Here is a 27,826-nt window from a genome sequence, read left to right on the forward strand (position 1 = left end):
CCCAAGAGTGCCTCTGTGATTTTGAAGATCCTGTTTCCTTGATAACAGCATATTTACGTGACTTTAAAAAAACAAAAAAGAATGATATCTGTGACTGACAGTAAATCTTCAACTAAATTATTCATGCTATTTGTTTATAAACAGCACAACCAGTCAACCATGAAGTTTAAATTGGGAAATCAATTTCCTTGCAAAATATTTCGGGTTATATGGAACTGTCTTGAAGAATCTGATGTCTGCAATGAGGAATTGCTTTTATGACATCACTCCATAAAGAGAGCATTACAGAAGAACAGACACAGAAGCAATCCGGAATTATAAGAAAGACGGGAAAACAGGAGGAAAATGGCTTGAACCTTTTTGGAAGAGTTCCCAACTTTCTTTCACCCCTGCCCAGTCATCACTCCCAGGGCTAATATGCCAGGCAAGTACAGAATCGCCACAGAAATGTGATCAAAGATATAAATTAAAATTTATTAGAGCCTCAGATTCTTACTGATCTAATATTTTTAGCATTTCTGGAAATTTATCTGTCATAAATTAATCTTCAAGGGAGTCATAATTCAAAAATCAGCTGAAAAATAATGAGCCAAATTGTAGTTTTTTAAATTAAATTTTAGCAGATACTATTGGTAGTTTGTCCAACTTCTATCTGCCTCTGTTTCCTTCTAACAGAATAAGAAATTGTACTCCAGCCCCTGCCCAGTTCCTTGTGCCCACAAGCTTCAAAAGTCCAAAAGTGGCTGACTCTATCCTTAGCTATAAGTGATAGATGATCCTCTTAGGTTTAAGCCAAATCTGCTTAACTGTTTGAAGTTTAAAATGGGGTGCAGGAATGGGCACATGGCACAAATCTGGCCAAGACATGAGAAGTCCATTAAATTGTTTCCAGAAAAAGTAATCTCATTCTAGAAAAAAAGAAAGAAAGGTTTGGCCCCTCTTCTTCCTACAGATGTTGCTATGTATGGATCTAACATCTGGAACTGCTGCAGCCAAATTGCTTCTGGCATGAGAATGAAGACTTTGCTAAGGATGGCAAAGGAGAGAGATGAAAAGGCCTAATTCCTTGAGGACATCCTTGAAGCACTGGATCAACCAACTCTGAAATCTGTCCCACCTCTGGACATCCTGGTATGAGATTAATATATTTCCTAATGTTCACTGCAATTTTAGTTGCATGTTCTGATGGTTGTAGGATAAAGCATCCTGATACAAAGGGCTTAAAGAGAATAATGACAGCATGGTGAACACTATTGTGCCTATTCTCCCTGTCTACCTTACTAACATTACACTCCGTCCTGTTTCAGGAAGCCCAATTATGGATACATAGTCATTTCTAGACCAGGAAATTTATATGGATGTCTGCTCTTGGGGCTTATGAGAAAGCTATTGCCTCATTTTAAAAATTTTTTGAGGGAAAGATGGCTCTGAGTGCCCTTTGCCTTTTGCTTTTTCTCCTTCTTGCTGTCTGATATGTGACTACATGCTCACAGGTTGAGCAATCAATATGCTAAGGATGAAAGAACAATAAATCAGAAGGAATCCGGATTCTGGATGCCTCCCTTTGTCACCAGTGTATGCCCAAAGCATCTCAAAGGAAATTTAAAGACGCTTACCACTCCCTCAAGGTTGTTTTTCAGAGCTATGTTAGGAAGAGATACCAGCTCAACTGGCCTGAACCAGACAGAGCCCCACTGCAAAGGCAGTGCTTGCACAGACAGCCTGGAGATAACCAAGAGTTGGCCTTACTTAATCTTTTTTTTTTTTAAAGATTTTATTTTTTTCCTTTTTCTCCCCAAAGCCCCCCAGTACACAGTTGTATATTCTCCAATGTGCATCCTTCTAGTTGTGGTATGCGGGACACCGCCTCAGCGTGGCCCGACGAGCAGTGCCATGTCCGCACCCAGGATACGAACCAACGAAACACTGAGCCGCCTGCAGCGGAGCGCGCGAACTTAACCACTCGGCCACGGGGCCAGCCCCTGCCCTTACTTAATCTTAATACTAAAATCTCCACCCTAGGAGGAGCCTAGGCCTCATTAGCATAACATGCGATACATGTGAGAGCATGTTTTCAGACTGCACCTGTGCCAGCTAATACCCACCTCTATGTATGATGACAAAACTTCTCTTTTAAATATTCATTCCCCACCCCAAAAAAGAGACCTGCTTCCCTTTGTTCAGGAAGCCACAACTTTGGAAATGATTCCACGTAGTCTCCTATTTGCTGCAAATAAACTCTACTTTGCATGACAACTACTTCTGGTGGAGAGCCTGATTTTCACTCACCAGGAAGCGAACCCACTTTGGTTCAGTAACACCTTGAGCAGCTGTGCTCTTCCTGAAAGATCTCCCTCCAGACTTTCTTGGCAAAAGAACAAAAGAAAGCCTTATTTGGATAAGACCCTATATTGAGCTTTAGTTACACAGCTAATGCAACCCCAATAAAAAAAAAAAGATAGTTATTTATTAGCAAATAATAAAGCTTGGGAGGAGAACAGTTAGTTAATAAAAGTGTGGGCCCTGGAAATAGACTGCCTGGTTTGAAAGCTGGTTCTGCCTTTTGCTGTAGTAGGGTTTTAGATTAGCTACTGAATTTCTCTAAGCCATAGTTTCCTAACTGGTAAAATTAGGATGATAATAAAAATAAATCTACTCCAAAGAGTTATTAGAAGAATTTAATGAGACAAACCATATGAAAAAGAAAAAACGAGCCTGGAACTAAAGACATCCAAGAAATGAACGCACCCCCATGTGCCAGACCCCATTCTAGGTCCTAACACTATAACAGTGGACAAAACAGACAAAAATCTCCACTTGTGGGGAAGTGTGCATTCTGTTGAGGGAAAATAGATAATAAAGAATGGAAAAAAGAAAAACATACAGTGTTAGATAGAGATAAGAGCTATCAAAAATGCATGTCATGGAAGAGAAGTAGAGAGTAGTTGAGGTGAAGTTGTAATTTTAAATATAGTGGATGAGGAAAACTCCACTGAGAAGGTGACATCCTTGTAAAGACCTGAAGGAGATAATGGAGTGAGTCATGGGAATCCCTGGGATAAAGGCATTTTAGGCAAAGAGAAATGCTGGAGCAAAGACCTGAGGCAAGAGCATTCCAAGCGGGTTCTACAAACAGCACAGAAAAAAATATGGCTGGATCAGGGCAAGCAAAAGACATTTTAACTATTAGATTGAAACAATTTATTCACTCTCAGAAATTAGTCTAGAGGTTTCAGACGTCAAACCAACTCTTTCTATACCATCAGAATATGAAATGAATATAAAAATAGTGAAAATGCTTATATGAAAATTGCCCCATCTTCCATTTCTCTCCACAGCCTCTACAGTATATCAATGGAATGAAAAATGATTGGCTATGTCTCAGTCAGTTTGGGCTGGCATAACAACATATCATATACTGGGTGGCTCAAAACAATAGACACTTATTTCTCACAGTTCTAGAGGCTGGAAAGTCTAAGATCAAGGTGCCATCCAATTCCATTTCTGTTGAGGGCTCACTTTCTGGCTTACAAATGGCTGCTGTCTCCCTGTCTTGACATGGCCTTTCCTAGCGTGTGCATGTGGAAAGAGAGATCTCTCTTTCCTCCTCTTCTTATAAGGCCACCTGTCCCATCAGTTTAGGACCCCAAACCTATGACCTCACTTAACCTTAATTACCACCTAAAAACCCTATCTCCAAATATAGTCAACATTAGGGGTTAGGACTTCAACATAAGAATTAGGGGGTTGAGGGCAAAATTCAATCCATAGTAGGCTATCCTAAACTTTGTCTTGAATTGACTTGCCGTTCAATCCATTGACCAAAATAAGCAGTTGTTTAGAGACACATAGTTCCAACTCTGAAAATTTTGCCCCAAAGTTTATTGTCAAATAGACCCTCCAAACACCTGAGTTCCATTAGAAATTAAGGAGATTTGGGGTCACCCCTGGTGGCCTAGTGGTTAAGTTTGGCATGCTCCACTTCGGCAGCCTGTGTTCAGTTCCCAGGCACAGACCTACACCGCTCATCTATCAATGGGTGTGTTGTGGCAGTGACTCACATATGAAAAGAGAAAGACTAGCAGTGGATATTAGCTTATGGTGAATCTTCCTCAGCAAGAAAAAAGACAAAAAAAGAAATTAAGGAGGTTTTTCTGAGGAAAATCTGGCAGTGCTAAAGGAGAGGAGTGCTGATAGCCAGCATTGTGGAATCAGTCATGAGTCTGCTCGTGTGGCTATGGAAGAAAGTGGTTATCTCCTCCTAGACAATACGACTCCTTAGACAGACCTCGTGAGAGAGGTGTTCACTGTTATTGGTTTCAAGAAGGACATTGCCTTAATGTCTCACTCCACCTACATAATAGGAGCTCTAACTAGTAGGAAATGGTTCATACTGATGAGCTACCATTTTAATACAACTTTCATTGGCCAGATTTTTTGAGAGAGATTATGACATAGTGACTAAGAACATGGAACCAAACTGCCTGGGTTGAAATCTTAGATCCACTACTAACTAGTCAGCAAGTTATCTAATCTCTCTGGGTCTCAGTTTCCAGTTATTAGAGTAATAACAACACATCTAGATCATGGAGGTGTTATAGGGATTAAATGGCATTAGTAAATATAAAACAGAAGCGTGCCTGGCATATAGTAACGACTCAGTTAATGTTAGCTGGTAGCAACAATTTATTAGAACAGGCCAATTTTTTTTTAAAGTACAGAGTCATCCATATGTGTTGATCTGCTGCTGTAGGGCCAAACTTTTGGGGGGTTTGCACACACCACAGTGGTGTGCAGAATAATGGCCCCCCAAGATTGCCAGGCCCAAATTCTCAGAACCTGTGAATATGTTACCCTACACGACAAAAAGACTTTGAAACAGGGAGATTATTCTGCGTTATCCAGGTTGGTCACATCCAATCACATGAGTTCTTAAAAATGTGGAAACCCTCTCGGCTGTAATCACAGAAAGATGGGACTATAAAAGAGGGTCAAATAGATGAGATATGAGCACTCCAGTGCTGACTTTGAAGATGGAGGAAGGGGACCACAAGCCAAGGATTGCGGGCAGCTGGAAAAGGCAAGAAAATAGATTCTCCCTTACAGCCTACACAAATTAGCACTGCCCTGCCAACACCTCGATTTTAGCCCACTGAAATCCATGCAGGACCTCTGACCTGCTGTAAGATAATAAATGGATGTTATTTTAAGTCACTAAGTTTTTAGTAATTTGTTATCCAGCAATAGAAAACTAATACATAGTATAAATTAATTATTTAAATACAGGTTTAAGTCATAGATGATGGAGAAAGAAGGCTACAATCAAACCACAATCCACTCTCAAATACTCAAAGGGAAATCATCTGGAACTAGAACAGGATAAAACCATCAGAATCCATTACAAGTTTGTCCAACTATGAAACACATCTCAGAACTCTTTATTTTTATTCAACTGGTTTAAACTAACAGAAATTTTTTGGCTTATGTGACAGAGTTCAAAGAAAGTCTGTCCTTTGGAACTGCTGACTCACTAGTTCATCGACAACATCAGTGCCCTGTTTTCCCGTCTCTTCTCTCCACCTTTTGCAGTGACAGCTTGATCCCAAGGCTGGCTTCCCTCATGGTAGAAAAGCTACAATACGCAGAAGGAGAGAACTCTGGCTTCATTAGCCCATTCTGTGCTATAGGCCCATTTCTGAAAGAACTCCTTTGGGCAGAGGAATGCTATGCGCCAGCTGGCGTAGACCGAGTTAGCTAATCCAGTCACTACAGAAGAGGGTATAGGATTATCCTGATTGGTTTAAAGCAATCAGATCCCACTCCCGGAACAAGAGAGTGGAGCCAGTTCCTCTCCCTCCCTGTGCCAAATTATATAAGTTCTACACAATGAGGGCAAGTAGAAGGGGTGTTGAAGAGACAGTAGTTCAGAATTCTATCCAGACCTCAAATCACTAGTAGGACTTTCAAGGCATGAGGCCTAATGTGATAGAAAAGGAGGAAAACAGAGTCAGAGAAAAATAAGAAGTTTAAGGAAAGTAAATAGAAGATAAGAGAAGAAGATGCACATAATAGGAAATTGAAAGGACAATAATATATGCTTTAGATGATCTTAGCAAGAACTTCTTAGTGTTATGAAACCTGAGTGATGAACAGACCACATTTACAAGAAAGAAATTAAACTTACACAATTCAACAGCCCTATAAAATTTGATTAAAAGCATAGGCTTTTTTTTTTTTTTAGTGTGGGTTCAAATCCAAGCTCCTGTGCCTACTAGTTGTACCTCCTTGGGCCCCTCTCTGTCTCCATTTTTTTCATCTGAGGATAATTTATTATTATTACATAAGGCCCACATCATGGGGTAATTTATGAGGTTTAAGTGAGGTAAAATACATAAAATCATTTCAGTATAAGAACTATCTAATGTTAGCTAAATAAAACAATGTTATTTGAACAAGCACAAACACAAAGCTAGGTAAAATATCTTCATGCTTTTATCTTTCATAGATCTTTAGACTCAAAATAAATTTACACATTAACTTTAACCTACAAATCCAACCAATTCAAATTATCAATATCAATTTAATGTGATGGGTAATGTATTTTCTAATAAATGACACCAGGGGCCGGCCTGGTGGCACAGTGGTTAAGTTCACACGCTCTGCTTCAGTCGCCCAGGGTTCATGGGTTTGGATCCCAGGCACAGACCTACACACCGCTCGTCAAGCCATGCTGTGGTTGTATCCCACATACAAAATAGAGGAAGATTGGCACAGATGTTAGCTCTGGGACAATCTTCCTCACACACACAAAAAATGACACAGTGCTCACAATAGCAGCTTGACCTGCTCCAGAGCTGTGTTCTTTTGAGTCCAGCAGCTCTGTTTAGTTAGTTTTTTTAACATAATATATCACGGAATTGTTCATTCTTCCCACCATTTTTCCTTATTCAGACCCCTGCACAGACTGCCATCACATCATTTGGCCTTTCTTTGGAACAAAGGCATCACGTATATGACACTCCCTTATGTTACTTATCAATATAACTTAACAATTTTTAAAAGCACTTCTTGATGCAGTACAAAGGCAAATGAGGATCTTGCAAAGGTTATAAAGATAGTCTAGAATATGCTTAATCATGCAATGTGCTAGAATATGTAAAAATCATGACTACAGAAAACGTACAGACTACGTTTTTAACACAGATAAAAAAGACTTTGAAATTATTAAAGATTTTGTTTACCTTGGTTCAGTCATTAATTTAAACAGAGACTGCAGCCAAGAAATCAAGAGAAGATTGAGACTCAGAAGGACAACAATGAAGGAATTAGGGAAGATCAGCCAGTGTAAGAAAGTCATTAAAGACCAAGGCCAAGATTATCTACACCCTCAAATTCCCAATTACTCTGCATGGGTGTGAAAGCCGGACAGCGAAGAAGGTTAACAGGAAAAAATATGGTGTTGGAGGAGAGCTCAGTGGATACCCCCGCCTGCCATAGAGACAGACAAGTGGGTCCTAGAGCAAACTAAGCCTGAACTGTCACTGGAGGCAAAAATGATAAAACAGGCTGTCCTACTTTGGGCACATCCTGAGAAGGCAGGATTCTGTGGAAAAGATAATAATGCTGGAAAAGGAGAAGGTAGAAGGAAAATAGGAGGATCCAATATGAGATGGATTGACTCCATAAAGGCAGCCATGGGCATAGGCCTACAGGACCTGAGTAGGGCTGTTGAGGACAGGACACTGTGGGCATCACTCATTCATAGGGTTGCCAGGACTCAGAGCTGACTTGACAGCACGTAACATATATACAAAGAATATGTTTTTGGGGGGATTATCAGATAAAAGGAGACATCAAATTAAACAATTCTCAAAAATAACCCATGGACCTCTGAGAATGCTTCTTCATCCCTTAGTTTGAGACATACTGCCGTATCTTGGAGTCTACCTACTATGCCCCTTTCTTGCTCTGCAGGTAATTTGTTTCTCTTCCCACAAAGTCCTGCTCACTCCTCTTCTCTGCTCAAGACCTTCCCCCACTTACTTATCCCCACAGTGTGTTGATGATGTGACCTGTCAAAGCCAAGGACATTCAATTCAGACTTCTGACCTATGGCCAGGATCTCTTAAGATTCTATTTGCTGTATGAGTGTGTGTGTATAATTTTCTTACTTTTATCCACAGAGCTTAAGAAGTTAGTCGGGCCAAAGACTGCCCTCTACTTCTCCCTAGCTCACTATTACCCCTCAAGAAGACCTTGGGTGAATGGCCCATCCAAGTTCTGCTCTGAGCAGAGAGACAAAATCCTTCCTTCATTGATATGATCTTCCTTTAAGGAACTTTCCCCAGGATTGGCTCCCCTCACCGCTGACACTGAAGAAGTAAGGGACTTAGGGCCCAAGAAAAGCCTACCTCTAGCTGAGACAAAGAAAATCTCTTCATAATCCAACATCAGGAGACCACATGGAGGATGAAGCAAAAGCTTCAAAGACTGTCATAAAGATTGTGCATTCACTCAGCTTTGTCCTTTGTTGGAGACCTCTCCAGGGCATGACTAAAGCAGGACAGGATTCGCGTGTCCAAGACCCTTGACCTGTGGTCAACCATATGGACATATTACTTTTAAAACACAGAAACAGAGGAAATATAGCTTTTGTAGAGCTGCCCTTGAGCTCTAGTGCCCCTTTAGCGGTGCCTTGGAGGGCTTCTCCACCTGGTCTACATCTGTATCAGACACAAACAATCCTGGGCTCTTCTGTGGCACCTGTCCGACATACCAACAACCTGAAGGGAAGACAACAGCTGTAGTCACTCAGTGAGCCTGCAGCTGGGGCAGCTCAGGTCCTGCAGCCAGAGTGGAGCTGCTGTGGCATCTGACAGGAAGCAGAAACAAAGTAGATGACCAGCTGCAGAGGGGTTTCCTGCTCTGTGCTGTGCCCCCTCTCCACTAGTAATAAGAGGTAACATGAGTTAGCCACTTAACTCTGTGCCACACGTTGCTCTCAAGCCTTTATATTTACCTACGAGGTGTTGTGGTTTTTTTGTTATCTCCATTTTCTAGGGAGTGGGAGGGAATTAGGCACAGAAGAGTTAAGTAACAGAGTCAAGATCACACAGGTGGTAGGTGGAGAAGCCAGGCTGAGAACCTACGCTGCTGCTGCTTCTTAAAGAGACAAGCATTCCGGGGAGCTTTGCCCCTTATGCTTGACACTGCCTTCATCACGAGGCAAAAAGTGGGTCACGGTGAGACTAGAAGAGGCTGGAAAACTCCCCATGACAGAAGGAAACAGTAGACAAAAAAACAAAATGAAGAGAGCGAGATGGGCAGGGCGCTATGTTTTTGGTCATCTTTCTGAAACAAAGCGGTGGTTTCAGAGAAAAGAAAAGATCTGTCGTAGCTTTGAATTCCTGTCATGCTAATAAATGGGCCATCGAAACAGCTGGCTGCCCTCTAATCACTGCCATGGGAGTTATTTACGCTAATCCTTTCCCTTGTAGCCTGGCTGGACAAGGATGAAAATCCTCAGCATCAAGTATTAAAAGAGACAGAGAAAGCACACTAATTTACAGGGTTTCCCTTGACCAGTTTTCTTCATTTGAGTCCTATTAGCTCCGATAATGTACCCTCACTATTAATCAGCCAGGGAGAGCAAGGTAACAACCATGTGTGTGAATGCGGGTACGCACCTAGTGGCCTTCAGTGTTGTCCAAAGTACCCAGAAAGGACAGGAGGACATCCAAATGATCCTTCCGGGTTTCATGAAGCATATAAGTGACCAAGTCGGTCAATATTCCAAGAAAACACCCGGGAAGTCCGAAGTAGTGGATGTTCTGTACAGCTCTGCCACTTTCTTGCTGCTCTTTGCGCAAGGCATTTAGCCTCTCCAAGCCTCAGTTTCTTCAACTTTAAAATAGAGGAAATGAAATACTTTGCACAGGAGTTGTGAGGATCAATGAGGCATGCGATATGATGGTCTTAGTACAGTGCACGTCACAGAGAAAGCACTTAATAACAACAACGACAATAATAACAACTAGTGATTGTTAGTAGTGGTATTTTTCTAACTCCCTGCTTCCTAATGGCCTAATTCAATTTTAAGAGGAACCTTCAAAGGAACAGTAATTTGGAAGCATCTGAATCACTTCCCATGAGCTTTCCCCTGAAACTCAGTGCTAAAGTTCTCTTCTTCTGACTCCCTCTTTTCACTGAAGTTGCCCTCTTCTGACATGAGAGTGGCCCAGCCCGTGAACAAAAAACTGGGACAGTGATGTGTCTTTCCATGAATTCAAGAACATTTCCCTTTATTCCAGCGTATGTGTCCTTGGAGCTCATCTCTCAGCCCTCTATCTCTTAATCCTCTCCATTTCCTGCCAGTCCAGCATGACAGAAAAGCACAACCTGATTATATCAGAATGCACTCATTCACTTCCCACCCCCAGGAGCTCAGAGTCTTGCACAAGGCTTCCCATTTACCACCTCGGTGATGAACCAAAAGCCCTGGAAATGGAAAAGCTTTCTGGCTCTGAATCAGGGTTGTTCTATTAGTCATTCCAGGATCTCAAGAGGAAGAGTCAGAAAAAGCAAGAGAGGTTCAGAGATAATGTGCAAGAGGAAATGGAAGAGTCAAAGAGGAACAAAGAAGCTTCACTAAAGAAAAAATATTGCTAACAAACATGCCAAGACCACTGACTTCATTAAACACAGAGAGGCCCAGTAAATGTGTATCTGGTGGAGTAAAAGCTTTGGCTTGAGCCAGTTCTACATGGTATAGAACTGGGACATTCTAGCTACATGACCTGGGACAAGATATTTAATTTTCCTGAGCTTTAGTTTCTTCATTTGTAAAATATAGATACCAATATTTATTTCACAGAGCTTTAATGAGGATCAAAGATTATGTGTGTACAAGTGCTTAGCGCACTGCTTGAAATATAGTAGGGGCTCAGGTAGAGTTACTACTTAGCCAAAGGTACTATTACTGGTTAGAGGTATTATTTAGCCAAAGTACTAGGCTTGCAGCAGCATTCATGTTTTCTAAGATGCTCCAACTTTCTGTTTTGCATTTTTCATAAATATAAATCTTAAATGTTTACTTAATAACTAGAACATATGAAAACTATGCTGGCAAAAAGTGACTAAGGATTAAGCTTATCCAGAATAGTCCTAAGGAAAACCAAGATGAAGATAGATGGTACAGGAAGATGTAATATTTAGTTCACTGAAATATGTAGAAGCCTGAAGAATCTAGAGGAATTCTCTGCCACAGGATATTTCCAAATACCAGCTGGCGGACTACTTATTCAGGTGGAAATGTTCAGCAGATAGTTGGATAGATTGATCCAACATGCAGAAGAGATAGGTCTTAGCTCTTAGCTGGACAGTGTTTTTCGAGCCATCCACCCATATCTATCTAAGGATAGGTCACCCAAGAAAAGTATGTAGAGTTAGGCAGACAGAGGATCAAACACTATGAATGCCAACATTTAAGGGTCAGGTGAAAAACAAATGAAAGAGACAGAAAGATGTTCCAATGAAAAGGATTAAGGACTACTCAGTATTCATTGGCTATGACCATTAGACCATTCATTCATTCGCTCATTCAATTAATATTTATCTTGTGCTTTCGATAAGCCAAGACATTATGCTAGGTGGAGATATGGTGATGAACAAGGCAACCCAGACTCCACCTGCACGGAGCTTACTATCTAGGAAATAATTCAGATATAAACAAGTAGTTGAACAAGTCCACTAAAAGACCTTTCAAAGAGTCAGTGGGGAAAGAAACCAGATTTAAAGGCAGAAGAGAAAATGAAGACAGTGGAAGTAAACTCTTTCAACAAACTTAGCTACAAGGTAAGAAGAGAGGGGATAGAGAGTTAATATTCTGGAAAGATTTCAAGCATCACGTGGAGGTGGGGGACTTCCAAACTTCAGATTCAATTATTCTCTCATCAATTCCTGGCCTTCTCAAAATCCAAATAATAATGTGAGTTATGTCTACACTGACTATGATGGAAGCAGCTACCTGAGCAGATTGACTGTTCTTTTCTGTCATCAGAGACTATAAGCCCAGGGTCTCTCCCCACAGTCCCCGCACAGCATATGTTCTCTTCTGCAGTGTGAGGATATCTGCGTTAGCCTAAGTACACACAGCAGGCCCTTTAATTAATGCTCAATGCACTTCTTACATGAGTAAATATCACTGTGTTCCCTATGGAACTCAGGCATCTGGTAGACTTGCATCTCCCTCAAGATCCTGCTTATTTCTCTTATAATCAAAAGGCATAAATCACATACTCTTTAACTTTGCCCAAAAATCATAGTAAGCCTTATCTCCAAACACTCTTTGGCCTTCAACCTCTCACTTGGTTGATTGCTTTCACTCTAAGGAGTGAAACCGTCAAATTCGTGGTTCTCAGCCTTATTATCTTCATGACTTTCATGAGCAAAAATACTAGGATTTTCGGTGGCACATTGAGAGGGATTAAAAGGTAAATGTCAGTTTTTAAAATATATATAGCCAAAAATGAAATAAAAATGCATTGTCACTACTCTATTTAGTTGTTTATCCTTAGGCTTTGCATTATGATTTGAACAGTTTTTTACACTAATCAAGTTCACACATGTACACTCTGAAGGCAAGATCCTCTCATGTGTCAGTACACAGGCAACTCATCTTTACCGTGATATTAAGCTATGCATTTTATATCTTACTTGCCAAAATGTACCCTACTCTACAACCCTTCCTCTCAGTAATCTACCTCCCAGATATCATTGTAACACTATATTTCTTGGCAACCCACCTGTGGAAGTTTCCAGTCTTCCATGATACACAGGTTAAAATTCAATTTAAGCTCTGTTACAAGCAAAGAATTTTGAGAGTTCAAAACCGGAAAAGAATTTTCCAAAACATAGAAGACAGTTTAGTGTATATATTTTGGTTGAAAGACAGAGACAAATGACTGAGAAAAACTTCTTATCTTCCCTCAGAACATGAGGGCCTTGTAGCTGCTGGTATAACCCTAAAGCATCTAGAGGTATCCATTCAATTAGCCAAAGGTAATTGACCATACATCTTAGCTTTTCCAGGACAATATCAGTTTATGCCTATTGTTCAAGTATCTCAGTGTTCTAATGATAGCATCCCCTTTCACTCTCAAACATGTCCTAAATTGTACAATAAATTATTCAGTCATCTCAGACAAAGAGCATCACAAATCTTCCAACCAGTTAAACATCTAAAATCTTTTCCAAATTTTTAACCAACTTTAAAATCACACAACTATTGTTGCAAAGAAACGGTTCTCCAAAACATGAGTTAATGGAAGCCAGCACGTTTGAGAAAGAAATGCAAACATTTCAAGTACGATAGTGCATCCAGGGACAAACAAGTATAAAGAAGTCAACTGTTGTTGACACTGAGACTAGGAAGCATTATAAATAAGCGCTGAAAGAAGTATTCAGAGCTTTAGGCCCACATTGCCAAAGTAAATCAAGGCTGCAAAGATTTCATGAGACCCTAAAGAACACATCAAGGTCTAGTGAAGAAAACTCTAGTATTTTTTTAATTATTATTATTGATTTTAAGTTTTTAGAAGTTCTGAGATTGCCAGAAGCACAAGATCAGATACTGTCAGTGAGTTGAAACAAATGTGTCTGGCTTTAACCATTTTGTAGGTTCTATCTGCCTGAACCAGACTCTAACACTCATACTTATACCCCTCATTGAACAGATATTCCATTAAACTACCTGAAAACCGGAGTGAGAAGCAATGAACCCTGGCATTTGGGAAAATCTTGAGGCAGTGTGAATTGTCATTTTGTTCATTTGAATTTATGGCCATCCACTTTTAGTATGTCTTGTTAACATCCTTCCTGTTTCACTTCGGTCTTTGCTCATACTTGCAGCTCTGAACCTTTAAAGAGCAGTTATCCCATGCATTATTTCATCCTTCCAAACATTCACAAAATCGTGCGTAGGACTTTCCCTACCCTCTCTCAGACCCTATCCTGGGGTTTCAGTTATAGCCCTAATCCAGAATCCCTGCTATTTCTCATTAGGCTTTTTTAATAGCCTTCTAAGTGATTTTTTGAGACAATGCGATTCTGTTTTTAGCCAAGTCAATTTCACTCAAATTTGCAAGTAAAATTTCATGAGAGGCTATATGAAATGCTTTATTAATCTCCAAATATACATACTAGACTCACCATTAATCTCATGCCCTTCTTTATTTACCAGTGAACTTATTTTTCCAACCCTTTTTCTTTAATATATATGTAAAATTTTTCCTCTTCTCTTTTAACCTCCCTGCTATATTTTCTTCTGGTAATAGATCACGCCACTTGATATGACCACAGAGCTGTGCTCTGCTTTTCTGTTTAAAGAATTCAAATGAAAAGGACCAGAATAGTGTGGAAATCATCTTGAGGGCAACTGAAGGAAATAAAAATACTTGGCCTGCCCCAAAAAGTGAATAAGTAAAAACATAATATCTGCCTACAGGTATCTGAAAGATTATCAAATTGTAGCATTGAGGAGCAGAATCAGGACCAAGAGATGAGAATTATAGTGGCAGAACGCACTTCCACAGAATTCATTCATCATTTCAGCAAGCAGTTATTGAGAGCTTTCTATGTATAAAGCACTATTTTGAACCTGTGACAGATGCAAAGGAGAATTAATTGAAATCCCTGCTCTCAAATCCTTTGCAATCTAGTATGGTCACATAACACACTAGAATAAATATAACTGTCTGACTCTGGAATGGACTGAGTCATGGAGCAAGGAAGTGTTGGTCACTAGAGGGATACAGGTAAAAGTTGAATGACCACCTGTCAGATACGTTGTGGGAAAGATCTCTCTTTTGGGTGGGTGTCTATTTATTTATTCTCTGCCTTGTTTCAGAACGAACTCCCGGTCCAGATTTTTCTTGCTCCTAAGCTATGTATTTCATGAATAACAGATATATTATTTTTGGATCCTCTTTTATGGGTAAGCCATCATCTCCTCCAGAATCCCTTTGCTATTGGGGACCTAGGTAAAGAAAAAGAAGTAGAATATATATATATATAGGTCCCTGCCAGACAGAAAGAAGAAGAAAAGCAATCTTCGTTGGCTCTTTGGAATATAGGAAGAGATACAGAGGGAAAGCGAAGAGGTCACCTACACAGGTCTTCATTAGAATGGAACCATAGAGGGAAAGGGATAGAAGTATTGCAGTAGTTGCGGAAGTCCTCAGCACTGGAGGGATGATGGCAGGATTCACCAGTTCAGCTTGGAGAGGGCTGGAAGTCTCTAGGAGCAGCCACAATCATGTCCAACATGCTGCAAGATGTAGTTCATCAGAGACAGATGTGTTATGCTGGGTATGTGAATTTGAGGCAGCACCCTTGGAATTCACAGCCTGTGTATAACATGTGGTTGATCCAGAAATGGCCATGTGTCCCCACTGAGGGAACAGAGAGGTACTAAACAGGCAGGCAAAATATCAAAGACCTGGGGCTGGAACAGAGTCCCTAGTGAGCAGAGTCACTGTAAATGAAGGCAAATGGCCACAACCATGGTCTCCATTTGCTTGTACCACCACATGTCCTAAAAGGCCAGACAATATCAATGGAAGACCAGCATAACCCCTGTACAGTCAAAATCAGTAAGAATTCATGGGATGACTAACAGATATCAGATCACCTTTTCCTCCAATGCCACAGAGAAACATAAACCTCCTTTCAATTTCTAGACCCCAACTTGGAGAGAAGCAGGGTAAAGGAAAGGAACCTGAAAGAATAACTTTAGCCAACATAATCAGAAATCCAAAAGAGATTATTTAATCTGGAAGAAGTTGAAATACCATCACTAATTGGTAAATTTCAGATTTTACCCCTTATCCTGTAATTACACAGCCCTCCAAACCCCTATGCACACATAAACACATGTACCCTGCTACCCAGTGAGATAAGGTTCATAAGAAACATTTGATTCATTTTAGAAAATCAAAAAAATTAAATATTCTCATGTATCTAAGTGGTAACATATGTAGATTCTTGATCCCAACACAAATTGATGAGCATATATTCGTATATGTGAAGCCAAATTGTTAATAATTCATCAAGAAGAGCTTCCTGGAAGAAAAATAGAGTCTTGCTCTCTCTTAGTGGGAACATTGACAGGCTCTCGCAAAAGGTCTCATTGTTTATTTCTGTCTTTTTCCGTGACTACTTTCTCCAATAGGATTATTAGTCTGTTTTAATGCTGTATTTTAATCTCCTTCATGTTCTTGAGTTTTAATAAGTTTTCTCCATACTCTGCATTGTTATTAATTTGCATTCTTGAAGAAGTTGATTACCCCTACATTGCGGTACTCACTGAACTCAAGAACATATTTTATATGAAATGTGAATTACAGCAGCACAGTCACTGAAAGAAAGCTTGTCTCTTTCCACATAGTATATTCTTCCCTGTCCTTACGGTTTCCAAACTTCACTGCAGGCTTCTCTTTATTTTAAGACATTCTTGTGGTTTTATGCAGAAATCAGAGACTGGAGATCCTTTGTACCATGTACATAAGCTTGATGTTACTGGAATACCTATGGAATTATCCCCAACAAGGAATGTTATTCAACATACATTGTAGCTACATGGATTTTTCCAATCAGGTACATCAGAATAAATCATCAAATCTCAATATCTGGAATATATGAAGGCATATAAAAGATTATTACCAAAATCTGTCCCAGGTAGCTGATTTTCCAAGGGAGAAAAGGAAAAGAAAAAATTGGCTAGGCTCTCTCAATTTATCATTTGGTGTTCTGGGTGATTAAGATGGAGGGTAGAGAGGTATGTTGGCTGAGCTGTTAGAAAGCAAGGCTGCCATATCCATGGGGCCTGGAGAGAATAGCAAAGCATTAATGTGACTAAATGAGGCCTAGATCAAGAACTCTGGACCTCTGGGAAGGAAAAAATTAAAGCACTGAAATGGTGGCTCCTTCTGAATTTACCACACTGTGATTTCCTTCTGCTGGATTCTCTCAGCTTTCTCCAAATAGCAGAGTTCACAGAGAAATGTGACAATGGGCACAATGGGTTACCAAAAGAAATCCATCCCCCTTTATCTTTAACAGGGGAGGAACTGGTTATATATGTTAGTTTGATTTGCAACAGGAGATCATCTCAGTTTTACTACAAAGAGCTAAGGAAGGCAGGAAGTTTTAGGCTCCTTTGAGTCCAGCCAGCACACACACAGTCAATCCTGGCCATCTTCCTTTTCTTACACTGGTTACTGAAAGGCTGTTAAGTCTCTGAAAAGCTGTATCAAATACCAAACAAAACCCTGAAAGATGGCAAAATTGAAAGGGGACACTGAAAGCAGCCAGTCAATGCCTGAAGCCCAAAGTCTTTGTCTGCACAGTTGCTTCTTTTCATCATCTCTCAGATCATAAATTGTTTAACGCTTGTGAAAGGTGTTATAAAGACAGCCTACCTCTAAATTTAGGCAAAGTCTGAGATGTGAATGCATGAGAATTCTATCGGATTACTTACTGTCACCCAAAACCCTTTAGGGGAATTTTAAAAAAACGCATTTGAAGACCTAATACACAATCATTCACAGAGATCTAAAGCAATGTCTAAAAGATGTCTTCTCTCTAGGTGAAAAATGAAAACGCAGTTTCAGGAGAAACGTTTTCATTTTTTTCTTCTGTCTTCTCCAATCTGTCACGGGAGAATTGTACCGAAGGCCTTATTTTTGACTGTTGAACCTTTGTTTAAAGAAGACTTGATAAACACAGTACTTGTTTTTCCACTATCAGGGAAAAGAAAAGAGGCAGGGATAATTCTAAATTGCAGAAAATGGTACAGTTGTTATCATTTGATATGGGAATGTATTGTTTTATCATTAAGATTACATCTAACTAGGACTTATTTTCAGATAACTCTGGTCCCTAGGATTAAATGAGAGGAAGCAAATTAATCTATTTGTCAAAATGTTAAGAGAATTTATGGACTTCATGGTATCCTCTACGCCACGGGAGTTAAGCAATATGTTGAACGAAGAGTGACTTAGAAAAAGGCTTTCAAAAAGATTTTATGAGTGACATAACTTCCAAAATCCCTCATCACCAATTTTACCCTCCTCCCAATTCAAAAGCACTACTCTACCTACATCCATAATGGAGAAAGAGGACATTATAGTCTGAGAAAAATCCTACTGAAATAGATTGCAATCTTTACCACAAGAGTAAAGAGTAAAATAAGAGACCAACTGTGTTAGTCAGCTTGGGCTGCCATAACAAAACACCATAGACTGAGGGGCTCAAACAAGAGAAGTTTATTTTTCATAGTTCTGGATGCTGGAAGTCCAAGATTCAGCATGGTCGAGTTCTGGTTAGGGCCCTCTTCCTAGCTTGCTGACAACCAGCTTCTTGCTGTGTCCTCATGTGGTGGACAGAGAGAGAGCTCTGGTGTCTTCCTCTACTTATAAGGCCACACTAATCCCGTCATGGGAGCCCCACACTCATGACCCCATCTAAACCTAATTACCTCCCAAAGACCCCATCTCGAAATATCATCACCTTAGAGGTTAGAGCTTCAACATAAGAATTTCAGGGGGACACAAATATTCAGTCCAGAGCACCAACAACTGCCCCAGTTTACTTAATGGGGAATAAAGCCTGGGAAACTTCGTGAGTTGAGGAGACAGAGTTCAGAATTCAAGGAGTATACAGTAGCTAGAATTTACAGGGCAAATAATCAGAAAAAAAGAGCTGCAAAAAGAGATCTGCAAAGGGTACCTGAAACCAATCGGTGAATATACTAAGTGAATATACCAAGGAGAGATCCAGACCGACATCTGTGAGACAATATAGTACTATTTAAGGAAGAACCAAGTTTTAGGCTGATCCAAGATCCCCTTCCACTAGTCATCAATTTTCAGAAGAGATGAATACACCAAAAAAGAGGAAAGGGAAAAAAGTCTCCAATCTACAATTGGAATGTTACAGAATGTTTCTATGAGGTAGTAATGAGTTTGGTTTCTTCTACAACTCACTTAGCTACAGAGTCCTAATTGCATGGCACGCCTGCCCAAGAAACATAACAATGAACTCTGTTGTTGACCTTTAATAGAAAATATAGTTAATAGTATTAAACACAATTATACTGTAGTTATGCTTGATACATTCAGTGATATTCATTATTATGTTTAACAAAAAAATGTACTTAATTTTCTAGTGAGCTTTTTTCACATAAATTGAAATTAGTAACAAAGTATTTTTTTCCAAAACCAAATTATGTTTAGGATGCTCAATTTTTTATGTTAAATAATGGCTTTCATGAAGAAAATGCCATTCATATGCTTCCAAATCTAATTCATTTGTCCTGGTATTGAATATAGGAATTCCAAGAGAAAAGAGAGAGAGAGAGAGAGAAAGTATAAGGAAGAAAGAAAGCAACAAAGCAAGGAAAGAAGAAAGGGAGGGAGGAGGAGAGGTTGCAGAACAGATATGTAGTATAATCTCCTTTGGGATGTGTATAATTTTTTTAAAGGTATAGGAAACTATTAATGATTAAATCTGGGAAACAGAATTGAAAATATTCAAACAAAGCCTGGATGACCAAGTCTATACTAGTATCTAGTACTAGTCTATTCTAGTATCTTGAGTCCAAGTCAAAACCCATAGCACGAAAAAATAAGTCATTGGGGAACCTAGTGACATATCTGACCAGCATCATTAACTATTATTTATGAGTTTATTTTCACTTACAGCATACAGCTACATATAGAGAATACTTTTGTAAGATAGTGGTTATATTTAAATGATATATCTTCATTTTGAAAACCATATTTTTAAAGAGAGGCAATGTGGTTTACTGCAGGAGTTGACAAATCTAATCCATTACCTGTTTTTTGTAAATAAAGTTTTATTGGAACACAGCTACACACATTTATTTATGTATAATCTATAACTGCTTCTGCACAACAACGGCAGAGTTTAGTAGCTACAACAGAAACTATATGGTCCACAAAGCCCAAAATATTTACTATTTGTCCCTTTAGAGAACAAGTTTGTTGACTTGTGGTTTCGGGGAGAGAGTATAGCTTTGAAGTTAAACAAACCTAGATTCTAACCTTACTCTTGCTAATTGTGTCTCTGAAATTCAGTTTATTCATCTTTTTTAAAGGGGAGTTGGGGGAAGGTAGGAGTAATAATACATACTTTGTAAGGAGTTGAAGGATGTTGGGAAAGGTACATGGCACAGGAGAAAAGCAAGAAATTGTTAGCAAACACATTTATAAATAAGGAGATAAATAGCAAAAGAAACAGCTAAAAGAGAAAAAATGTGTGACTCTGGGTAGTATGTATTGAAAGTCTACCAGAAGATTGTTTTGCATTATTTATATATACAACTGTTGGACGTCTAACTATTTCTCTGATTAAAAATTATTTTATTTAAAAGAACATTTCTATCAAAAATTTTTAGAGTATGGTATTTGTGTAGGAACCAACAAATCCAGCACTGGGACAACACACATGTATGGAGACTTTAAATATGATAAAAGAATCACTGTAAATCTATGAAGAGATTTTGAATATTTTAGTAGACAGAATTAAGAATGTAGTCTCACTACATAAAAATTTTTAGAAAGAAAAAAATGAAGTCACTCCCCATCTTATATAAGAAGGCAGATTCCAAATGGAGCAAGGTCCTAAATATGAAATATATATGCTTTCATTTCTCTTGGGTAAATATCTAAAAATGGAATTGATGGGTCATCAAGTAGTTGTTTGTTTAACTTCGTGAGAAATTTCCAGACTAATTCATAAACTGATTTTACAGTCTCACTAGTAATGTGTGACAGTCGCAGTTGCTTCACATTCTCAACAATATTTACTATGATCAGTCTTTTTAATGAGTATTCATGACTAGTATCTCAGTGTTCTTTTAAGGTGAATTTCCCTAATAACTCATTTGCATTTTCTGGATGATGTTAAACACTTTTTAATGTACTTAGTGGCCATTTGTAAATCTTCCTTTGTCCATTACCTGTTCATCTTTTGCCCTTGTTTCAATCTGGTTACCTGTCATTTGATTACTGACTTGCACAATGTGGTCATATATTTGTCAGATGTATGTATTATAACTATATTCTCCGATCTATGGATTGCCTATTCATTTTGATGAACAGAAGATTTTAATTTGCTGAAATCATTCTGTCATTCTCTTTTTCCTTTTATGGTGCTTCCTGTTTAAGAAATCTTTGCCGACCCCAAGGTCACAAAATATTCTCCTACATTTTCTTCTAGAAGCTTTGTGATTTTAGCTTTACACTGAAATTGATGATCCATCTAGGATTAAATGTTGTGTATGGCAGGAGGTATGGGTTAAGGAATACCTTTTCTCTTATAGATAGTCAGTTATTCTGGCACCCTTTGTTTGAAGATCTTCTTTCCTAGTTCAATTGCTTTGGCAACTTGATTGAAAATCAATTGATCATATAAGCCTGGATCTATTTTTGCTTCTCTAGTCTGGTTCATCGATCTATTTGTCTACCTCCATTTCAGTAACACACACTCTTGATTATGGTAATCAATTTGATTATTGGTTTCAATAATTATTGTAATCACCTCGATTATTGGTGACAAATTCTTTTAACTTTTGTTTTGTAAAAAACAGCTTTATAGGAAGTCCTGAAATTAGAAAGTATACATCTTATTTTTCAACAATTAGCTCGTCAATATCTAACCCACAAAAGCCTGTTGGAATTTATATCAATTTTGGGAGAATTTACATCACAACAATATTGAAGTTTCAATCCATGAATATGATATCTCTCCATTTACTTAGGTCTTTAATTTCTTTCAGCAATGTGTTGTAATTTTCAATATAGAGGTCTTTAACATGTTTTACTAAATTTGTCCTTAAATAATTTTTATGTTTTTGAGATAATTTTAAATGGTATTTTTATTTCATCTTGCAATTGTTCATGACAGTATATAGAAACACATTTGATTATTATATATAGATCTTGAATCCTGACAACTTACTAAATTCACTTACAGAATTTATGAGAGAGAAGACACACTTATTTTTTCCTGGTAGTAGGAAAGTTGAGCCTTTCAAATCTAAGTATGATGTTATCTGCAGGTAATTTTGGTAGATGGCTTTTATAAGGTTGAGGAATTTCCTTTTAATTCCTAATTTGCTGAAAGATTGTATCATGAATGGATGTTAAATTTTGTCAAATGCTTTCTCTGCATCTATTGAAATGATCATATGATTTCTCTCCATTATTCTGTTAATGTGGTGAATCACGTTGATTTTCAAATGTTAAACCAATCTTGAATTGCATTGATTTTCAAATGTTAAACCAATCTTGAATTGCTGGTATAAACACCACTTGAGCATTGTGTTTATCCTTTTTATGTGTTGCTGGATTTGATTTGCTAAGAGTTTTTGCATGTATATTTATGAAATATATTGGCCTATATAATTATTTTCTTATAATATTGTTGTCTTGTTTGAGTATCAGTGTTACACTACTCTCATAAAATGAGTTTGTGTAAAATTGGTATTATTTCTTCTTTAAATATTAGTAGAACTATGTAGACTTGAAGTTTTCTTTGTGGGAAGATTTTGAATTATAAATTTAATAACTTTAATAAACTGGGCTACTCAGATTTTCTATTTCTTCTTGTGTCAATTTTGGTAATTTGGAATTTTCAACAAATTTGTCTACTTCATCTCCACATTGATGTGTACCAGCATAAAGTTGTTCATGATATCCTCCTTAGTTATTTGTATGATCTTTAGTGGTGCCCCCTTTATTATTAATGATATTTGCAATTGTAATGTTGCTCTAAGTTTCTTTATCAACCTACTCTATCAAGTTTATCGATTTTATTAATCTTTTCAAAGAACCAACTTTTGTTTCCATTGGTTTTCTCCATTGATTGTTTTCTATTTCACTGATATTTACTTTTATCTTTATTATTTATCTCCTTATAATCTTTTCGTTTAATTTGATATTTAGTTTTTTAAGGAGAAAGTTTTCATTATGGATTTTTACATTTTCTTCTTTCTACTATAAGCATTTAGAGCTATAAATCTCCCCCTTGAGTTGCATTAGCTACAACCAACACATTTTGATATGCTGTGTTTTAATTTTCATTCAGTTAAAAACATTTTCTGATTTTCCTTGTGATTGCTTCTTTGACCCATGAGTTATTTAGAAGTGTGTTTTTTATTTCCAAACATTTGGAGACTTTCAAGATACTTTCTCTTATTAATTTTCAAGTTCATTCAGTTGTGATTAACTAACATACTCTGAATTATTTTAATCATTTTAAATTTATTTAAACTTGTTTTATAACTCAGCATATGATCTTTCTTGGTGAACGTTCCATGTAAGCTTGAAAATAATGTGTATTCTGCAGTTGTCAGGTATAGTGTTCTATGAATAACAATTAGGTTGAAAGGGTTGAATAGTGCTGTTCAAATTCTCTATATCCTTATTGCATCAGCTACTGAGAGGGAAATATTGAAACCTACAACTATAATATGGAACTATTTCTCCTTTCCTTTCCATCAGTTTGCTTCACATATTTTGAAACACTGCTATTAGGTCCATGTACAATTTGGATTGTTATATCTTAATAAATTAACCATTTTATCATTATAAAATATTCCTCCTTATTTCATATAATAATCTTTATCCTGAGGAATATTTTATATAATATTAATACAGCCACTCCACCTTTCCTATTCTTAATATTTACAATAGCATAACTTTCTTTCTTTCTTTTAATTTTAATGTCTGTATCTTTATATTTAATGTGCACCTCTTCTATTTGGCATGTAGTTGGGTTTTGTTTTTTTATTCACTCTGAGAATATGTTTTTAGTTGAAATGATTGATTGATATTTAAAATGGTTATTTATATGATTTATTTTAAGTCTAATATCCTAGGGATTTTTTTTGTCCTAATTATCCCTTATTTCTCTCCTTGTCTGGTTTTCCTTTTATTTACTGAGCAATATTTAACAATCTACCTTGCCTTGGAATGTTTTATTAGCTAAAAGTTGTTTTTTAGTGGTTTCTCTAGGGTTTAAAATATGCATGTTTAATGTATCACATTCTATGTTCAAATAACATCATACCACTTCACTTGACATTATACAATTTTAGTTATAATAACACGACAAAGTATATTTCTGTTTCCAACTCTCACGTTCTTCTATTATTCTTATAAGTTTTACTTCTGCACATATTATAAGCATGTATAAGTACATTTTTACAATTTTTCTGTTATAGTCAAGTATCACTTAAATAAACTTTAAAATAAAAGAAAAAAATTAATTTACCCACTTACTTAACATTTCCATTGCTCTTTTTTCCTTTATATAGATCCCAATTTCCAACTGGTATCATTTACCTTCAACCTGAAGAACTTCGTTTAGCATTTCATGTAGTGCAGATCTGCTGGTGACAAATTCTTTTAACTTTTGTTTTTCACAAAATGGCTTTTATTAGCTTTCATTAGCTTTCACATTTGAAGAATATTTTCACTCTATATAAAATTCCAGGTTATAATTTTTTCTTTCACTACTTTAAGGTTGTCATTTTGTTGTCTTCTGTCTTGCAATTTTTTTCTGACGAGTAGACAGACTCATTCTTACTACTATTTCTCTGTATATAATGTGCTATTTTCGTCTGGCTGCTTTTAATATTTTCTCTTTATCAATTTTTTTCAGCAGTTTGATCATAATGTGCTTGGATATGGTTTCATTTGAGTTGATCTTTCTTCTTTTTTTGGTGTTCATAAATGTGGGCTCTAGATTTTTTATCAAATTTGGAATTTTTTCAATCCTGATATCCTCAAAGTTTCTTTTTTTTTCTTTCCTGCCCCAAAATCCTTCCCTCCACTCCTATTATGACTCCAAATTACATATACATAGGACACTTAAATAAAGTTAGGTAGAGTCTGACAAGTCACTGAAGATCTGATCACTTATTTTCAGCTTTTTTTCATTTGGCTCTAGTTTTTATAGTCTATTTTGCCCTTTTCTACTAATTTACTAATATTTTGTTCTGCAAGGATCAATCAGCTATTAATCATATCTAGCATTTTTTTTAATTTCAGATACTACATTTTTCATCTATACGTTCCATTAGGATACTTTTTATAGTTTCCATTTCTATATTGTAATTATTTTTCCTAATTATAGGTATATATATTTTTCTTTATATCCTTGATCATATTTATAGCAACTGCTTTAAAGTCTTTATCTGATAATTGCATCATATCTATAATTTGGAGACAGGTTTCTATTAAGTGATTATCCTACTGGTTATGGGACATATTTTTCTGCTTCTTCACATCTCTCATACATTTTGGTTATATTATGGACATAATGGATGCTATATTGTTGTGCAACTGGATTTTCTTGTCTTCCTGAATAGAATATTGTGTTTTGTTCCAGAAGGCAGTATATTTACTTGTAGCCTGCTTGATCCTCTTAAGTCTTGCTTTTGTGATATGTCAGATTGATTCTAGGATATCAGTTACTCTAGGGCTAAATTAGTCCTTCTGCAGCTTGGACTTTCTATGCTCTTTACTGAATGTCCAGGTGTTCAACAAGGTCTTTCTATTCTGACTAGATGAAACCTGAATGTATCCCAGCACTGTACAAGCTCAGGTCAGCTCACAGCTCCCCAGTGGCTGTTCTTTCTCGAGGAGTTGTGCTTTGCTGGACCATACGGAATCTCACTCTGTGCATGCAGATTAGTATTTGGCCAAAGAATCACGTATAACTCTATGCAGATTTCTGACCTTTGTTTCCTGTATAACTCGTCTCCCGAGTTCGCCTTCCACCCCACAAATTCAATTTCCTCATTGGCCCCAAACTATGATCGCTGATTACTCAGCTCAGTGATACCACTAGGCTCTATCTGGGCTCTTCTTTCTCACACTGCAGTCTGCAGAGTGGTTCCAGGCAAAAATCCACTGCCTTGTAGTAGTATAAACGTCTCATTTATGGCATGGCTCACCACTTCTCTGTCATTTTACATGAAATTTCCAAGGCCAGCCTAATCCAACTCATTTGCCTTTCCCCCTGCTGGTGTAAAAGCTGCAGCCAGATGTTCTTCATCAAATTCTGTCTTGTAAGCACTTTATATCACAGAAAAGACATTTTATCTTTTTTATATTTAGAAATTCACTATATTCTTCAGACCACAGTTGGTTTGGGGATAAGAAGATGAGCTGGAGAAAGCTTTCCGGTAGGTGATTAATCACTTGTAATCAGCACTTATAGCCATTCACAGGTGAGAGAGTCGAGTCGAGAAAAAAGTGACTTCACTATCTTTTTAGGGTTATTACAAATCCTACTAAGGTTATGCTCATTAAAATTGCTATTAACTTTTCTTCCTGCATCAGGACAGTTAATTAATTCTTCCTTATATTTTAAGATTAAGGTAATTAAGGGGGCAAAAATAAGCGTTAACATGTCCATACATGGGCCAACTGATTCCTTTAGGAAGTTCTTAGAAAAGATTTTTAAAAAGGCATATAAAAATGGAATTGTGGTAAGTTATCCTGAGCCCCAGCTTAAAAGGCAAAGGTCAATAGTCAATGGATATTTTATATATTTACCTCACCAATTTGGCCTGAATTCCTCTTCGGTTTTGTCCTCCTGAAGTGTTTTTCATTCTGATTTAGAAGATCTAGCTTTTACGAATTCTGAAGCCTATATAATTTTAAGTAGAATCTTTGAGTAAAAGAATAAAAATTACAAATACAAGATTGCTAAGACCCTCCCAGGACCTAGCAAGGGGCCAGTGAAAAGCAGTAAATCTGCTCTTGTTGCTATCCTCTTTAGCAAATTGCACTTTTTAAATCTTCTTCGATGTATAAAATGACATTTTGTACCCTATTATGTCTTTAGTGGTTTTATATTATCTGTCGTTAGTTTATTCTTTATCTTCCCCATACTTTTCTGTAACATCTATGAATCCCAGGTAAACGTCTAATCTTTGAGGGTAAAATAGCCAATATTTTTAAAGCATTTACAATATGCTACGTAATCTTCTAAGTTCTTTGTGCATATTAACTCAGTTAATCCTTCTAACAGTTTATGAAGTAGATACCATACTATGTTCTCCACATTTTACGAATGGGAATGCTGAAGCATAGAGAAGCACATAGGTGTTCAAATGGCAAAGTTTGCCTTTAAATGCAAAACCAGACTCCAGAACCTGGGCTCTTAAACACCATACTCTTCTGCTTCTCTTTGATTTACAGATGCTGAATGTTGAAAGGACACCCAAGATTTTGAGCAGTATCCTAGGCACCAAGGTATGAGGAGTGTCTGGGTCCAAGAATACCCAGTTAAATATTGATTGGCAGATGCTGGACATTAAGAGCCCACAAGATCAAGAATGAGACTCCAGAGGATGAAATGGAATATTTTATGCCTTTCCTTGTCCAAGTAATGTCTCATCCTACTGCCTTCATCAGATATGAGTTGGTATGATGGTGGGAGGGGGTTGAACTAGAATGGACAGCGAAGGACATTACAATGAGAGACTGCTTTGCATAAGCTATTGTAAATATTTACTTTTTTGAGCCTTATTTGAGATGTCCCATTGTCTATTTCCAGGATCCAGAAAATATAAAAAAAAGTGTCAAATTAAGCAAGCCAAATTGATCTCTGTCTTTATTACACTATCCAGGTGACTCCAGGAAGGCCAGAACTACTGATAAGCATGAAAAAAAAGTATTCGATATCAGTGAAACAAACAGCTGCAGATAACCAGAGCCCTTCTTCTTAA

The 27,826-nt window shown here is 37.5% G+C and overlaps 2 long non-coding RNA genes across 3 annotated transcripts in view; one reads left to right on the top strand and one right to left on the bottom strand.

The window, feature by feature from the left end:
* LOC139074321 (uncharacterized) overlaps positions 1-27,826 on the bottom strand; it is a 298,587-nt gene that overhangs the window by 131,382 nt on the left and 139,379 nt on the right. The window lies entirely within an intron of this gene.
* LOC139074320 (uncharacterized) lies at positions 282-27,698 on the top strand. Of its 2 annotated transcripts, none has more exons than XR_011523824.1 (3): positions 282-424; positions 953-1,131; positions 27,297-27,698. It is a non-coding gene; the product is annotated as an uncharacterized lncRNA (long non-coding RNA). The 2 variants fall into 2 exon arrangements; XR_011523825.1 differs by lacking the exon at positions 27,297-27,698 and adding an exon at positions 5,287-6,543 and having other exon boundaries at positions 286-424.

This window comes from Equus przewalskii, chromosome 11, assembly GCF_037783145.1.
Source record: "Equus przewalskii isolate Varuska chromosome 11, EquPr2, whole genome shotgun sequence".
NCBI classification, from domain to species: Eukaryota; Metazoa; Chordata; class Mammalia; order Perissodactyla; family Equidae; genus Equus; species Equus przewalskii.